The 17,594-nt window shown below is 33.7% G+C and overlaps 1 pseudogene across 1 annotated transcript; it reads left to right on the top strand.

The window, feature by feature from the left end:
• Nucleotides 1-8,809: 8,809 nt before the first annotated feature.
• On the top strand, nt 8,810-9,739 carry LOC306947226 (heparan sulfate glucosamine 3-O-sulfotransferase 1 pseudogene; annotated as a pseudogene). The gene has a single exon. The product of its transcript is annotated as a heparan sulfate glucosamine 3-O-sulfotransferase 1 pseudogene (transcript).
• Nucleotides 9,740-17,594: the final 7,855 nt, after the last annotated feature.

A 17,594-nucleotide genomic window follows, 5' to 3' on the forward strand; every position in this document is an offset into this window, starting at 1 on the left:
ATTTTCTGATGCTAAAATTTTATGAGTAACGTTTGGTCATGGGTACAATGTTTTCTGCATGAAAGAATTCAATGGCGCAACTTTGCTTCATGTACACTCCCATATCAGATGCCATTTTGTTAGATTGTCTCTTTGCTGCTATCTGTCACACAGCAACAAAATGTAATGTAACATTAGTGGAAAATTCAACCTCTACTGCTATACCATCAAAATCTATCTCTGATGACATGGGCCAACATAATAAAACAGGAAGCATTACTTTTGGAGCAGCCCTCATACTTAAGAATTAGTCAGAAAAATAAGCATGTCCTTTGGTTTCACACACTTAAAATGTACTTTGTTCGCCACCATTTACAAGACCAGAAAGTTTCAATTCTGATGGGTTTCTCAGCTGCTTCATTCTGTTATATTTGAACTCTCAGCTCACTTTTGCTCTTGCACTTTTCAGCATATTCTTGAGCAAAGAAATTGGTTTATCTTGTCTTATTGTCTGACATATTTGACATCATATTTGACATCAGGAGGCCTCAAATTTGCAAATTGTTATAATAATAAGACTTTTATTACAAGGCAAGGATCAGTATATTTTATTCTCTATATAATAGAAGCTATGCAGCAATTAAACAAAACCCAGTACAGCAATTCTTATTAGTCAGCATCACATAACTTAATTGGTTCCCGGAGGGTAATACCAGAGCCTTGAAAAACTTCCCTGAGAAGTTACCAAAAAGATTAGATAAGATACAGAGCTACAAAGGCTGAAGCATTTAACCTTGAGAGAGCACTCAGGGTGGGGGAAAAAAGGACCTGCTTCGTGGCTGGCCAACTCCTCACACTTCACTCCTGGCTAATTCCCCATTTAGCTGCCAGTGTCTGCTGAGCTCTGTCCAAAGTGCTCTTGCCATGCACTGGAGCAGTGCTGAGAACTTAAGGAATAATATTTATAACTTCTCCCCAGGAAAAACTCTTCAGTGAGCCAAGGATTTCGTATGTCAGAGTCCTTGAACTTATGATGCTTCAGAATCCCTACCAATTCAGATTGACAGGTCTTTACGGTGCAATTTTTTTAAAGCCAGGAAGCTGTATTCTTGCAGGAGCGTGTAACAGAGGTTCTAGTGCCATATATTAAATGAGGATTTAATAGCTAAATTAAATCCTGTAGGAATTTGCTGTTTTGTAGATTAAAGCAAGCAGCAGATTCTTGATTTTAATTTCTAAACGTCACTAGGTATCAAGGTGTTCTTTCTGACAACGACTGTGGGTAAATGAATAATATTCAATTAATTATGCCAAAGGTATAGAGGTTGAAATATTGCCTCACTAAGATCTGTAGAAATAAATATAAAAACCAGTTATCATCTGTATATTGCTCTATCTTTATAATTATGCAGTTACTGCTTATTTGGCTGAAGGCTTAGCATTTCAGCTTTGTTATTTCAGCTTTGTTACTTCCATTTATATTGGTCCTGATGCACAATTAGCAATTACAGGTGTAAGGTTAATTCAATAAAATAATAATGTGATTACATTTGAAATGTGCCAATGTGATGTGGAGAAGGATTGGATGTGTAGAATTGGCCTTGTCACACACATTAATCTACCCACCATGTATATTTTACATCACAGTAGGAATTTATTTTGTGTTTATTTAGAAGCTTGGTTAGAATATGCCCAACTTTGTGGAACAAACATGTTAAGGGTGTTCATGAAATTATAGTTCAGTAACTTTTATGTAGGTTTTTTGATTAATATGTTTTCAAAGGTACTAAAAAATGTGATGGCTACATCTACAGAAGTTTTATTTTGCACAGAAATACATCGGAGTATTTATACTGTATGTATTACTGTATATAAAGTTCTGCTATGTATTTGCAGTCATTATCATCAGACAGTTTTCTATCTTGAGTTATCAGAAATAAGAAGATATTATACTAGCCTTAAGGAAGCAAACTTTTTTCAAAACTCTTATCTGCTAATATCACCTGCCAATGATTAAATGTATATTAATTTATACTAACCTTTCTTAGCTTTTCTTTAAATCTGTTATAGTCTGTGTAGCTGATAGAAGAGAAGCCCGTAGCCAACTGCAGTTGTTTTGCGTCTTCTAACATTAGTCACCAAACAGCTATTTCCATTTTTATTTCTATTTATGTTCCTATTATTTCTGGCTACTTGCAGTGAAAGAAGTTAGATTAGCGATACTATTTAAACTGTTTGAAACAATCCAGCTCATTTGTACCAAATTAAACTGAGAAGAGGTATGAGTAACATGAACGTTAGAAGTAGATCTTGAGATACTAGCCAACCAGATGATTTTTTTTCTGATAGGAAAGGAGGCAGTGGAGCACTTCAATGAGTCTTACTAGCAGCAGAGGTGAAAAAAGTAAATCCAACCACCAATTTGTCAGTGATAAGCATGATAAGAGCATAATAATGTCCCCAGCCAAAGCAATCACATATCATTAAAACAGTAGTCCTTGTTATTTACATTGTTTTAGATTTTCAGTATTTTAAAGGTCATACTTTATGCAAATATAAATAAAACAGTGTGTATGTACTTTATTCAATCATACACTCTAAGCATGAGTTTAGGCTTGAAACTGTATGCAAGGGGAATTGTTACTCAGTACTCTGGCTAATCATCAGAGTTTAACCATATTACATTTGTATTTTTTATTGAGACCAAATTCCACCACAGAAACTTAAGCCTTTCTAATGTTCATTTTGATCGGGATTTGATTGCAAAATTAAAAATCAGATTTTGTTCTTTCAAAAGGTAACAAACTTGGATTCTATTTTAAACAACTCTGAAAATGACGTCTCTGAACGCTGTCATATTTCTGCAAAAATGTGAAATTCTAACATCAAACCACATGGATGGCTCTATTTTGAGTCAGATATGTTTCTTTATTTGGGATTCTGCTGAATCAGATCTCACTGAAAATTATAGTGCAGCTATACACATATTCAATTGTAGCTATTTCTCATTGCTCTCTTTCCAGAATAAACTTAAAAGTACTATTTATAATGCAATTAGGGTCTACTCGATTATTTCTATGTTTGAAACTTTTTCAAAATGTTAAATATTCTTTGTGCCTGTAATATTTATGTTATCATTGTTTTCTGAATTCGATCTAGGCATGTCTGACCTGTCTGGACAGAAGTGACTTTTCCTTCATATTAAAGAGGATAGAGTTTTAAAAACTAAACTCTAGTTGTAGTGATAGTAGTCGTTATTTAGAATTATTTATTATGTAGAGCCAGTCTGTGTAGGATACTTTACACTGGCTTAACTGTCATGATAGTAGGATTTATGAAAGTAGTTCCTGAAGCCATTCACCTTGTGGTTCGGCTGTTGTAATTTTTTCACATTGTCAGTGTTAGAGATGTTCTTAATTACATATAATTATATAATGGATCTGTTACAACAGGTCTTAAGAAGGTTGAAAACTCTTAATGGTGCTGGGATGAGATGGTATCTAGCAGGAAAAAAAATAACAGAAATATGCATTTTTATAGCAAAAATATTATTTAAAATTCAACATAAAAACTGCTATTCTGTTGTATTTGTTCTGAACATCTCTGCTTGTTGTAGCTTTCAGTAGTGAAGAGTATTTTTGCAGTATCAGAGCTCATACTTTGTTTCACTTTGGAGGGAACAAGAGGGAGGAAACTGCAGCATTCTACAAAATACTCCAATCTTATGTTAAAACACTGGGGAGTTCTTCTCTTTTCTTTTCATACTTTCCTTTAAGATCTGCATGTAATCCAAGTGTAAATTACTATAACATGAGTGATTGCCATCAAAGGGTACAAAGTTGGAAGTGGGTGGGGAACTGAAAGCCCTATTTTGTTCTTTTTTCTCAATTGGATTGTAAACCTGTTATATGACCTTATGGAGATCACATTAATCCTGACTTTCTGAAGCATTTGCACTCCTGAACTGACTTTATGTTCATTAGTCACAATTTCCTGTAAGGTGAGAATACTGCCTTAATAGGGGGCAGAAGAGAGTTCATCAATATAATGTGCTGTGAAATTCCCCAGTTGAAAGTATTACAGGCTGTGGAGAGTGTATTATACTCATTTATAATGTTAGCAATAAGTAATAATAATATAGGTATGCTTACCCTATGATATTGTACTTCACCCTGAAGCAAGGTAAATAATTAGCAATTTAGATTTTTTTTTTAACCATAGATTGCAGGAATTAAAGGTCTTTAGAATATTTCTGCTATATTAAAATGATTTTTCAGCCAGTGCATTTGCTGCTTTAGTTTTTAAAAAAGTAAACCAAACAAAATCCCAAGTTGCTATTCACTTAAACAGTTATCTCCACGGTGCGAATTTCTTTCTGAACTTCACATCTGCTTAAGTATCATATCTGTTGATGTTCCCTGTGTTACTAAGCAACACTTAAAACTGCCAAATAAACATGTAGTATGGTACCATAACTCCAATAATGCATCGTGGAGTTAATTTTTTGGTTATGTTCCATATGGCTAATAGGAATATTTTGAAATTCCAAGTACACAGTACTCCAATGTAAAATATATTGGTTTCATTATAAAAAGCAGTTCATATCTTCTAAAAATGTGCATTTAATTGCATGAAGACAGAAAAGCAGCACAAAAATTATTCAAATAACCTTCCAATTATATTTGATAAATCATGTTTAAATCCTTTTTACATTTATGTAGCAATTATAACCTAACCACAGGATCTAACATCTTAGAGCTTCATCAAATCAATCAAATCTCTTAGGCTGAAGCTGGAATGTTGTTCTGATGGAATTGCTCCCAAAGGCAATTTTGATCTATTTAGGCATAGCTTTGCAGCGCATTCTGAATTAAGATTTTCTTCTGGTAGTATTTCCTAGGTAAAGTTTTTTGTTTTTTTTTTTCTAGCAATAAGTCTAGGAAATTTCCACTATATAGAGCTAATGAATTGAAAACTTGTTAAACTAATGATTGTTTTCAAAAATGCTGCTAATACTTGGTGTATAGGAAACATGGCGTCTCCTGTTACTTGGTTTCCAAATGTGTTATTATAGAGAAGTGCTGATTTTTAGATGGTCATTTAAACAGTCATTCACTGTTATTATATGTAAACCCGAAAATATTTGGAAGACAAATTTTTCCCTAATTCCAAGTATAAATTTTTTATTCAGCTTTCAGGCTTCTCTGAATCACAGTATTTATATGTGATTCTTAGCTGAGTGAAGCCATATAAGCAAAGTTTGTGACATTTATTTCACTGAATTTTTATTTTACTAAAAAAAATATCAGTAAGTTTGAATGTTTTTCATCAATCACTGTGAATCATCAACATAAGATGAACTCATCCCTGTCCATTCTACTGCAGAGATCCAAAACTCAGATCCTTTTCTATTATCCTAGTCAGTCTCAAGAATATATCTTATCTATAATTCTAAAAACATTTTAATCTGATTAGTCAGAGATGCCTAACATGTCTGTTAAGAATCAGTTTTTAAAACTGAATGGGATAGTTCTGGAAATTAAATTAAATTATTTAAATTAGTTTACTACTTCATGGTAGTTGCAAGGCAGTGCTTTCTTGCCCAATATTCAGATTGATTTTGTCTTTATCAAATAATATGAGGTAAATATTAGAACAAAAAAGGTAAATTGAAAAAAAGGGATTTACAACCATAATTCCTCAATCTTCTTCAAATAATTTTAATTTTAGAATGAAGATTAGAATGTAAATTAATGCTAAAGTTTTGGAAAAGGTTAAAATATTATCTGTTCCCAGCTCCCCTCCTTACTGCTTACTGAGATTACAGAATTGCAGCAATATTGCTGTATATTCTTTCCAGCTAAGAGAGGAAGTGCTTCTAAAAGCAACTGATGTGTAGCTTTGTCCTTACTGTAAATAGGAAGTCTAAGAAGGTTGTCAATCAATAAATTCTGAATTTGCCAAAAAGCTTGGCATTAATGAAGCAAAGTCACTGCTTGCAAACATGCTTGGAATTTGAAGGCCAGTATTTTTTGAGTCACCTAGGGTGTGATGCCTTAAACAACATGTGCAGTGTTGTACACTCTTTAAGAGCTTCTCAAAATCAACAGACACTAACTGTCATTTATAGCAGAATGCATTTTGATTCTTCAGCATGTTTACTATTTCCCAAACTTCCCACCCAAAAAAAGCAGTAATTCTTAAAACAAAATGGATTTGGTATGAATGTACCTGTTCTTCCATCTGGTAATTTCCACAGAAATATTTGCATTCCCTGTTCTTTAAACAGAACTTCTACCTGGAGTTCTTAGTTAAAAGCCTATTACCTTTGAAATCAATTCTTCTTTCTTGTTGGTAAATTCTTCTTTCATGTTGGTAAAAAATCGTATTTTTTTTCCTGTTTCTGGTTTAAAAAATCAGTTTAGATCGGGACTTTTCCAGTATTTAGTAAGTGTATGCTCATCCACTTTACCTAGTTGAAGTAATATTTTTTTTCAAATAGCCATGCTTAGGTCTTCCTTGGACATAGTAGGGAATGCTCTGCAAAGATTTACTCACTAAAGGTCACAATTTACTTTTAAAAAGTCAATTTTAAAATTAAGTGTTAATACTTGCTATCTGTGAGTTTAGAAGTCAATCAAGACTCCAAAAGGTCATTCCATAGTTATCAAGGATGCTGGAGTATGTTTTAATGGGAAGAGTTAGAAAATAGATTCAGGGAATCTTGCTTAGATTGTTATTATCAAAAATGTTTTTGTTACTTTTTACTGTAAAATAAGCCTCAAAGGAAAAAACTTTTGAATAGCGACACTAAGTGCTCCTCGGAGCCATGACAAATGGGAATTGGCTGTGTTCTCTAAGGTTTTTTCTAAGAGGCAAAGTATTATGACCAGTGTGTTCAGGAAAAGAAAGAGACTGACAGTGGGAACAAAGAAGGAGCTAAGGCTTTAGTATTTCTGAGATGGCTTTAAAATATGAGCCATCATACAAATAGCATCCAAAATCAGTTGGTTTAAAATAACTACTGCTTCACTGAATGAAAGTTTGTATCCACACTAAAACCAAAACAAGGAAATAGATGTATCATGCAAACCTCACAACTGTATTTTTATAAACTGTATGTTTGCTGAGAAATGGGAAAATTCCAAGAATCCTCTCAAATAAGTTTCCTTTGTAAGATTTTTTTTCAGGCATGGGAACAGGCATTCCAAGAATAGTGTCTCTAGTACAAGTATTGCACTCATTTGAACTTTTTTTCTTTTATCAGCATTGTTGTGATGGCTAGCAATACATTTCAAACAGCATTACAATATCAAAATATTATAATATACAAATTTAAAAATTGGGCCCAGAAAAACCTGATGAGATTCAATAAGGTTAACTGCAGGCTAGTGCACTTGGGTTAGGACAATCCAGATATGAGTACAGAGTGGAAGAACTTCTTGAGAAGTAGCCTTGCAGAACAGAACTTTGGGGTTCTTGTGGATGAAAAGCTGGGTGTGATGTGCTTGCAGCCAAGAAGGCCAACAGTATCCTGGACTGCACCAAAATAGGGACAGCAGCAGGATGAAGGGGATCATCATCCCCTCTGCCCTCATGAAGTCCAAGCTGGAGTCCTGTGTCCAGGCCTGGGGCTCTGAGCACAAGAAAGTCATGGAGCTGTTGGAGTAGATCCAGAGGAGGGTCACAGAGATGATCCGAGAGCTGGAGCGCTTCTCCTGAAGGTTGTGGAAGTTGGGCTTGTTTAGCCTGGAGAAGAGAGAGCTCTGTAGGGATCTCATTGCAGCTTTCCAGTTCTTAAAAGAAACTCAATAATCAGAAGGAGGACTGAATTTTTACATGGTCTGATAGCGGTTTGAAAAGGGTGAACAGTTTTAAAATAACAAGAGGAGTTTTAGATTAGATGTTAGAAGCAAATTGTTCATTCAAAAGCATTGGAGCAGGCTGCCTAGGGAAGCTGTGGATGCCCCATTTAGATGGAATCCTGGGCAGCCTGTTCTAGTGGGTGACAACCTTGCTCACATCAGGGGTTTTGGAACTGAAAATGATCTTTAAGGTCCCCTCCAACCTAAGCCATTTTGTGATTGATTCTGTGAATATATACAAAACCTTCCCAAGAGATTCCGAAGACTAGCAACACAGTTACAGTGACATTTCACTTATGTGTGCATGTGTACCCACTTTAAAATGATAGAATAATAACTGGATGAAGAAAAAAGAGGGCATCCAACTTCAACCAGACTTACTTCCCTACAACATTTTTAATCTGGAAAGAATCTAGGCATTTCTTTTACAGCAGAGATTCAGAAGAGCTGCAGAATTATACTGAAAGACCTGTTTTTACCAAGGTTTTCCTAACACCTGAATGGCTACACTCCATAGCACTTTGCTAGCACTAGCTGCAAAGAAATCACCCTGTCACATCAATTTTACTTTTTTTTTCCCCACACTGATTCAACAAAGGCACAGCACTCCTGCTTTGCAACGCCATTATTCATCTGCTTTTCCTCATCATCACCATCCTCATTTTCTTTCTTCTTTTTCATCTTTCTCATCATCTTCTGAGGAAAAAAAAAAAGCCAGCTAAAACAGGTAACTGTAACAAATAGATAAATTTTCTGTTGTGATTGGATTTGTTAATTGAATGGAAAATTGAATTTCCAATTTGTGATGGATTTAGAAATACTTATTTGACTTATTTTATTTTGCAGATGCTTCAGAAAATTGCTGTTTGTTTACCGCTGGTTCTGCCAACCAACTCAAGAAGGGACCGATCTATTCTTTCATTAATCAAACGCAGTATTATCTTGAACTAATTATTCTTCTCCACATGGCCTTTCTTCTGGTGTCAGCTTATTTTCTGCTGACTCATACTCAGGGTGCTCCTGTAGAGAATGGGGCACTGTTAGAAACACTGAAGTCACAGGTAGGATTATTCAGCAATAAAAGTGAACACTATTCAGCACAGGTGAGACCTCCTGGCACAAGCCGACGAATACCTCAGACAATTATCATTGGAGTTCGTAAAGGAGGGACAAGGGCTTTGCTGGAAATGTTGGATATTCATCCTAATATTGTTGTAGCAGCTACAGAAGTCCACTTTTTTGACTGGGATGAAAATTATGTGAAAGGAATAGACTGGTATAGGAGTTTGATGCCATTTTCGTATGGAAATCAAATTACTATTGAGAAAACACCAGGCTATTTTACATCACCACAGGCACCAGAAAGAATTCATGACATGAATAGCTCCATTAAGCTGCTGCTCATTCTGAGAGATCCCACTGAGAGAGTTATATCTGACTATACCCAAGTATATTACAACAGAGTAGAAAGTCACAAGCCTGTTCAGCTTTTTGAAGATATTGTTATTAAGAATGGAGCACTTAATACCAAATACAAAGCTATTCAGAGAAGTTTATATGATGTTCATATGGAAAAGTGGCTTAAACATTTCAGTTTGGATCAGATTCATATAGTGGATGGCAATACTTTAATCAAGGACCCTCTTCCTGAATTACAAAAAGTTGAGAGATTTCTGAATCTTCCTTCCCGAATTATGTCTTCTAATTTTTATTTTAACCAAACTAAGGGATTCTATTGCATTCGAAGTGATGGAAGAGAAAGATGTTTACATGAATCCAAAGGGCGACCCCATCCTCTTGTTAACAACACTGTTTTAGAACAGCTTTATTCTTACTTCAGAGAGCACAATGCAAAATTTTACAGAATGGTTAATCATTCTTTTGACTGGCATTAATGCATTTGCAATCAATGCTTCTTTAAAAGGGCCTGAAAATGAACTCTTTCAAGCATATCTTTGTAACATGTAGAGATTCACATTATGAGAACTTAACATACTGGCTATATAGAAGCAGTGATGTGTTTGCTTCACTGGAACAAGACATCTGTCAATTCATTAAAATGTTGGGAAAAATGTTTCACATATTTGTATGGTTACTCTGGATCATATTCTACTCTTCTTTTTCCCATCATGCAAATCATTCCCATCAGAATCTCAATGGACTTAATTCGCATATGATGTTTTGGAAAAATGACTGCTTTTAACAATGTAAAAATGTACATATTTGAAACTGTATTGTTCTAACTGTTCTGTATTTTTTTTTGTTCTTGGTATTTTTTTATATCAAGTATGAGGATAGTGACATTGATTTCTAGAATTTTTCCTACAATAGGTTAAATTATATGTTAAACAGGGGTGTAAGTAGTGGCTCCAGTAAATAATTCATCCTTTGCTAATATGTTAAAACTTTCATACAATTAATAATAATTGAAATCTATTTCACCTTTGATTTTGAATAGGTGAACTAGAAGATCCTTCTCTGTATATCATTAGTATTAAATCACAGTCTTAGTATCTTGGGTCTGAAAAAAATAATCTCCAAATAATAAAGTAAGAATATGAACTGTCTGAAGAAGTTTAGGAAATGAGAGATCTGAATGTAAAGAAGTTAAAACATCCCAGGCAACCTCAGTTTACACCATTATTCTGTATAGTAAAATGCAAAAAAATTGTTAATATCAGCACCTGTACAAATGTTTGATAATATAAATTATTTGACTTTGAATTTGAATGAAAAAGATAACTCCTTATCAGTACTACCATATTAATTATATTTGTATTCTGTGACTAAGTTATTCTATTTCTCTCCCAACTTTCCTTTAAGTATCTCCATTGCAATAGTGATTCTTTTGAATAAGAAAAACACGTTTCTTTGCCTGCCCTTCAAAGCATGGAGTATTCTTTGTAATTTCTAATGCAGGTCATGGGAGGTACTCAGACTTAAAAGTAACATCTTTTTATATTTGTATATCTCAAATATACTATGGATGACATACTCAGATTATGTATAAAAGTGACATCCTGCATAAGGAACTTTTCTTTTTGATATCTTTTGCCTGACAATATTGTCTGCTCTTCTTTTGCATATATCAGTACCAAAGAAGAAAGTCAACTTGAAATGTTAAATGTTAAATGCTAAATAGAACTACACAAATGCAAGCACATGTGCTTGTTTGAAATTGTACCTTGCAATCCAAAAATCCTGATGAGCTGTAATTGCGTGGGCACACTCTAAACATCAGGCTCCACTTAATCCTGTTGAACGTACTGAATATCTGTATTTTTCTGTTCAAGCAACTGTTCAGGCTACAGGATATGTTCCCAGTGTGGAATTCAGTCATCTTTTTCATGAGTTTGAAGGTATGTATTGCAACACTAATTTTGGGTTTTTAAATCGCTTTACTAAAGTGCTACTTAGATGTTAGGGAGATAGCATTCTTCTTCCACTGAATCTGATCAGAATCAGACCCACTATAGATTAGTTGGAAAGAGCTGTCGTCATACTCCTTCAAGAATTGTAAAATATTAAAAATAGGATAACAAATCTTGTTTTTCTACTACATGTGAACGTATATCTAAGATGGGAAAATTATGCTAGTTTTTCATTAGCCTATAATTAACCTCTAAAATTTTCTTTCTAAAATATGATTACTTTGCTCAAAACTATTATTTTTTTCTTCCATCTTTTCTGAGGTTGTGGCTTCTTAATCATTAATATTGTTATGGTCTGGGCACTACTGAGAAATACAAAGTTGATGTGCATCAGGTGTGGAAATATAAATGCATTTCTTTCAAATTCACCAATATCCAAGATTATAGCTTTTTGGGGTGTTTTTGTTTTTTTGTTTTGTTTTGTTTGTTTCTTTGTTTTTGGCAGTATTGTTTTCCATTTCTTATACATTCCAAAACTTGTCATATTTTTCATTTGCTGCTTTTCCACAATTACTCTTTTTAATAGTGTTCTTGTTTTCATTTGCTTCTTTTCCATGATAATTTTTAATAGTGTTGTTTTCTTTTTTCCTATTTTTTTTTCTTTTTTTTTCTTTTTTTTTTTTTTTTTTGCAATGAATTTAATCTCAAAACACTGTAGAGTTTAACAAAGGCTTTAGGAAGCTGTCAATAATGAGACTTCATATGTCTATGCATCACTTTCAATTTCACAGGTTAATGTCTTTCTATATTTATGTTAGCAGGCATCAAGACAACGACTTCTTTGAAGTTTACTTTAAGTGAGTTGAATGTAGAAGTACCACTTGGCAAAAGTTGTATACATCTTTGAAAATTCAGGTCTCTTTCTAGACTTCACATTTCAAGGAGTGCTGTTCAGTATAGATTAGTAATATGTATGTTTTCTTGATTTGTTAGCACTCTTCATTCCTAATAAACATTTTTGGAAGGATAGAGGTGTTGGAGTAAACTCGATATTTTCAAGTTTACTAATGCCAGAAGAAATGGCTCTTTTGTTCTGGTTTTACATTAAAAAAAAAAGATTCTCATCTGAAGTTTCTAGGTAAGTGGTCTACAAAGATGCAAATTAACCTGCACAAAAGAATTAAGTGAATACAGCACAATGTAATTTAGAATTGCAAATTGCTTCAATCATGGTTTTCCATCTTATGATCTGAGAGATACATCACGTGTAATTCTAGCCTTCTTGGTTGAGGTATACTTGATGATGAAAAGCCAAAATTATTTTTTCTCCTCAGAAAGTATGCAATTTTGGGTGTGTGGAAATCAAAGCAGGTTGAATTTTCTGCAGAACCATAACTGATGAAATTATTAACAAAATAGTTCTCAATTTAATAAATGACAAGTATATTTTAAGAATTCCAATAATTTCTGTAAACTGTTCTTCATCGAGGGACTGTTCGTCATCAAGGGACTCTTTTGTCTTATTATCTGATACTTAGGAGGCTTCAAGAGAAGTACCTTTCGTATAGGGAGATTGCTTAAAGAGAGCATGTGGCTGTCTCAAGGGTTGTTGAGAGCATCTGAAATACAATGTAGTCACATGTAACAACATTGCAGAATTTAGGCTGATTTGAGTGGTCTTTGAGATTGTTTTACATTGCAGAGATATCAAGCTTTCATGTTAAATGTTCTTTTTTTATACAATAATTAGTGTTGCTTTTATTTACTATGACTGAGAACAGGCAATTTCAAGCAACTGCAACCATAACTGGATCAGTTGAGACTGCCACAATAAGAAGCACTCCCGAACTTGTTAACTATATGAGTCTAATCTTAGTAATTTTTTAAATGTAGGCTATATATATTACAAATTCTCTATCAACAGGAAACTGAGAAAGTTAAGACTTTCTTTTTTTCACAAAAAAAAATTATCCTAGTAGTACTTAAGTGATATAAAGGAAATAAAGAGCTTCTCCCAGAATCAGTTTACCAGGAAGACTGCTGAGTCTTTTTGTTGTGTCCTGTCCATCTAGCTGCTCAAGGCCCCTGTGCTGAAAGTCATCTTTCACTGCATAGCCTTAACAGAAAATTTACAGTCCTTCTTTAAGACCTTCTTGTCTAACTTTTTTTTTAATATTCATGGCAATATTTTTGAGAACTTTATGGAAGGCATAGACTGTGTACCCATAGTTGTATGCTGCTACACAAAAGTAACTCCTTCAGTATCCTTTAGGTGTAGTCGTAATCCTATAAAATACACTGAACAAAGATTAGAGTGTCTGCTGTAGGGAAGTACACCTGCACAGTTTTATGCACATTTCAAGGAACTCCGAAAAATAAAAATAAAAATAAGCAACTCAACTACTTGCTGCCTTTGTCAATTTAGATGTTTTCAACTGTTAAACAAAAATTGAAAATTATAAGTTTTTCCTAGTTCACATTGATCAGAAATTGTCACTGTTCTCAAAAATAGGGTTAATTATGAAGTATTAAATGCGATTGTTCAATTTGTTGGTATAAACAACTTTGTAGAAATATTCCAGCCTTGGTTAAAATGTCTGCTTCTCTTGGGACTGCATCTCACCATGGTGTGTAACAATAGGATGAGGAGTAATGAACTAAAATGTGTACATAGGAAGTTCCATATTAATATGTGGAAGAACTATACTGTAAGGCCAATAGAGCACTGGAACAGGCTGCCCAGAGGGGAGTCTCATTCTATGGAGATATGCAAGACCCATCTGGATGCTTACCTGTGCAACCTGTTGCAAGGTACCTGCTTTAGAGAGGGAGTTGATTGCCATGATCTCTTAAGGTCCCTTCAAAGCCCCGTGATTCTGTGATTATCATAATTCCTGTCATTTCTTGTTTAATCAATTTGGTCAAAAACAGAACTGTTGGATTATTACTTTTTTAAAAAGTAATTTAAAAGCATAGTTAAAAGAATAAAGAGATCTTAATTTACAGTCAGAGTTGTATGATAACCATCACAATAACTTTTCCTTGAAGAGAAAAGAATATTTAATTTGTTCAAGTAAAGATTTTGCTCCTGTAGATTATTATTTTCTGTGCTTGTGGGTTTGATCTTTCATTTCCTTTTAAATTTCTGAATTTTATTATAGAAATGAATAGATGCATTGGAATTAAATTCAATAATAATTTGCCAAGCACATCATTAATCACTAGCAGCAGTTAACAACTGGTATTTAGTTACTGGACAAATAGTTTCTACTTTGGTTATTCCAAGCTTTAATTTGACTTACCATTTTTTTTAATATATTTTGAAAGACAATTTGAAATTTTACTATACCAATGAATGAGACTTTTTAGTATCATTCTTTGATCATAGAGGAATTGTCTTTTTTTTTTTTTTTTTTTAATTTACTTAACAGATACGAGCTTATTAGAATTCCTGAAAAAAATATTGGAAATAATGGTACTCATGAAATGAAAGTATAAAATAGTACCTTAAAGTTGAAACTGCTAGTTGAAAATACAGAAGACTTTTTAAAAGGCTGATATGAATCGCACTTTCATGGTAAAATAGATGTTAGCACTATGTACATATGTAATACATTTCTTGTAGTAATGCATGTAACCAATGTTATGAAGTCTATTTTTTGATGTTAAATTGTCTTATGCTTTTACATTGTATGTTCTTTGATCTCCATTACAGAATGTTCTCAGTAACTATTTACTGAAAAGTGCCCTAATGTAAACTCTCTACCAGTGGTGCAGGGTTTTCCTCTCAAGGGATATTGGACCCTCTCAAGGGTCTTTTGGTTTTAAATTGTTTCCTCTGAGTTAAAAAAAAAAAATAAAATAAAATAAAATGTTTTGAGTGACATTTGAAACAAAAGCAGATAATTATTATCAAACCAGAATTAAAAATATTAAATATAATACTTTTCCCAGTGAAGAACAATATTTCATAGGAACTTACAATAGTTGTTTAACAAATAATCTGTTTGTATTTTTCTCCTTCTTCAGTGGATAGTATAACTGATTTATGGGTTGAAATTGAAATGGCAGAAGTGCAGGTAGTTAAAAAACACTTTGCCATTTGGACTTGCTGAAATGTTTCTATTTTGATGTGAACATTTTAAACTGTCATACACTTTTTAAATTCTACTCTGTGTATCTGTGTGTGAATGTACAGATGAATACATGCATATATATATATATTTTATATGTGTGCATGTGTGAGCGATAAACTATAAACTTACAGTAGAAAAAAAATAGGGCAGACAAAAACAAAGTAATAAGACCTAAGATTATGGTCCTCTTCTGCTAAACAGTTGTTCAGTTAATATGGCACAATTCTAAATGAAAATTGTAACTGGGCTGGTAAGACAATAACAGGCAACTCCAGGGATTTGTCTAGGTACTGTGCATTCCTGAATTAATTTTTCTGGTCATTACGCTATTCGGGGTAACTGTTAGTATGCATTTTTCAAAACACTCTATTTTGTCTTATTTGGGATCTCCACAGTATTGTAGGACAGGTTCAGCATATTATATCTGTCCTTTGGCCAAATGCTGCAGTGCGGGGAAGTAACAGTTCTCTGCACTGTTAGGAGTTTTTAAAATCCTTTCTGGAAAATCAGCCGTGCGAGATGCGTAGGTTTTGTTGTTGATTTGACAAGGGCTGTCAGCCTGAAATGCTGTGCAACTGTCACAAGAAGATTGAAGATATCTCTTCTAACTCTGCTAAGATACAAATCTACCACTGTAGACAAGTGACACAGATGGAACACTTTAAACTGCAGGGGGTGCATCACTGCCTTGAGTGAAGAAAGATTAAAAGCTCATAAACAACATATGCTATACTTAGGCATATGCACACATCATACATAGCTTGCAAAATACACTTGGTCTAAAACAAAAACAAGCTGAATCTATAACCATGCACTAAAGTGATCCTGTTGAAGGCATACTGAACTGCAGGCAGCTGTTGCAGTATGAGCTGTTTGTAACATTATTTCATGTAATGAACGGAAGTCTGTTTAGGCTATGCTCTAGGCATCTGTCCTCTGTGAGCTGTCGATATATACTATTGTAAATATTTTCAACTTGCAGATAATGGGTATTGTTTTCTCAGATTCAAGTGCAGCTGCATCCATTATGTTTTCCAGACAGCCTCTGTTCACATGATTGCAGATTTTTGTCAAGTGGAATATGGCGGAATGAATAAAAAAGATGAACAGATTCTCCAGAAAATAGTAGCTGATGGATTATATACATAATGCCCGTTCATGTTGGAAGTAGGCAGAGCAGAACAGGGTTCAAAATAAACTGCCTTTCATACTTTTCAGAAATAAAGTTTCTAAGGAAGTTTATAGATTTTTAATTCAGATTTAAAAAAGTAAAACAAAAACAACCTCCTTACCTTGTTTAAAAACCAGCTTGGAATTTAAAAACTGAAATTCATCTACCTTAAGAATGCATTGGTTTTAATGTGACTGCATTTCTAGTAATATTTTTTAAATTGCACTGTTTGTTTCAGTTATTTTTAAAAAAATTATAGTGAATGCCCTTTCTGCCAGCTGCAATTAGAGTTATATGGACAGAGTTCACAATATTAATTGCTCACACTAAAAACACAAAATCAGACAGGCTGATAGCCATCTGACATTTCATTTCAGTGAAAAAATGTCATACAAAATGAAACGACAGTGGCATACAATAGTGGATCATACTGAGTATCATGCACCATGTTTTATACAAAAGAAGATCAGAGCTGCTTCAGACACTTGAATGACTACTTCCAACATCTTTTGTGGGTTTGGAAAAAGTGATTCTCCCATCCATCAAACAGACATACAAGGTTCAATCTGAGAGTCAGTTCTTGTGGAAATGAACACTTAGATGACTTTTTTTCCCCCTGAATTACCTGCAAGATGGATCTTTGTCAAATTGCAATATGTATTGCATTGGTAACAGCAAACTAACTGCAGAAGCCCCATTTCATTTCATTTTCTAGGTGCTTGGCCCTCCATTATTTTTGTCTAAAAATGCACTTGACACAGATGATAATTTTTCTATTCACAAATACAGCTGCCCATAAAAGTGCAAATGAAATATACTTATAACATTTTCTGTAGCATCTGGATATAATTAGCCAAAAAATACAGAAGTACCTTACCTTCCTGGACACCTTTGTGCATTATTCCTTTTTATCAGATTAGAATGGGGTACAGTTATGAGTTCTTTTTTTGACTTCCTATCATCACTACCCAGGTATTAAGATAAAAGTTAACAGGATTATGTTACTTTAATAAGCATAGGATGTTTATTTTACAGAAGCACATCACTGTCATTCATTCAATATCTTCGATTT

This window comes from Tetrao urogallus (assembly GCF_951394365.1).
Source record: "Tetrao urogallus genome assembly, chromosome: 5".
Lineage (NCBI taxonomy): Eukaryota > Metazoa > Chordata > Aves > Galliformes > Phasianidae > Tetrao > Tetrao urogallus.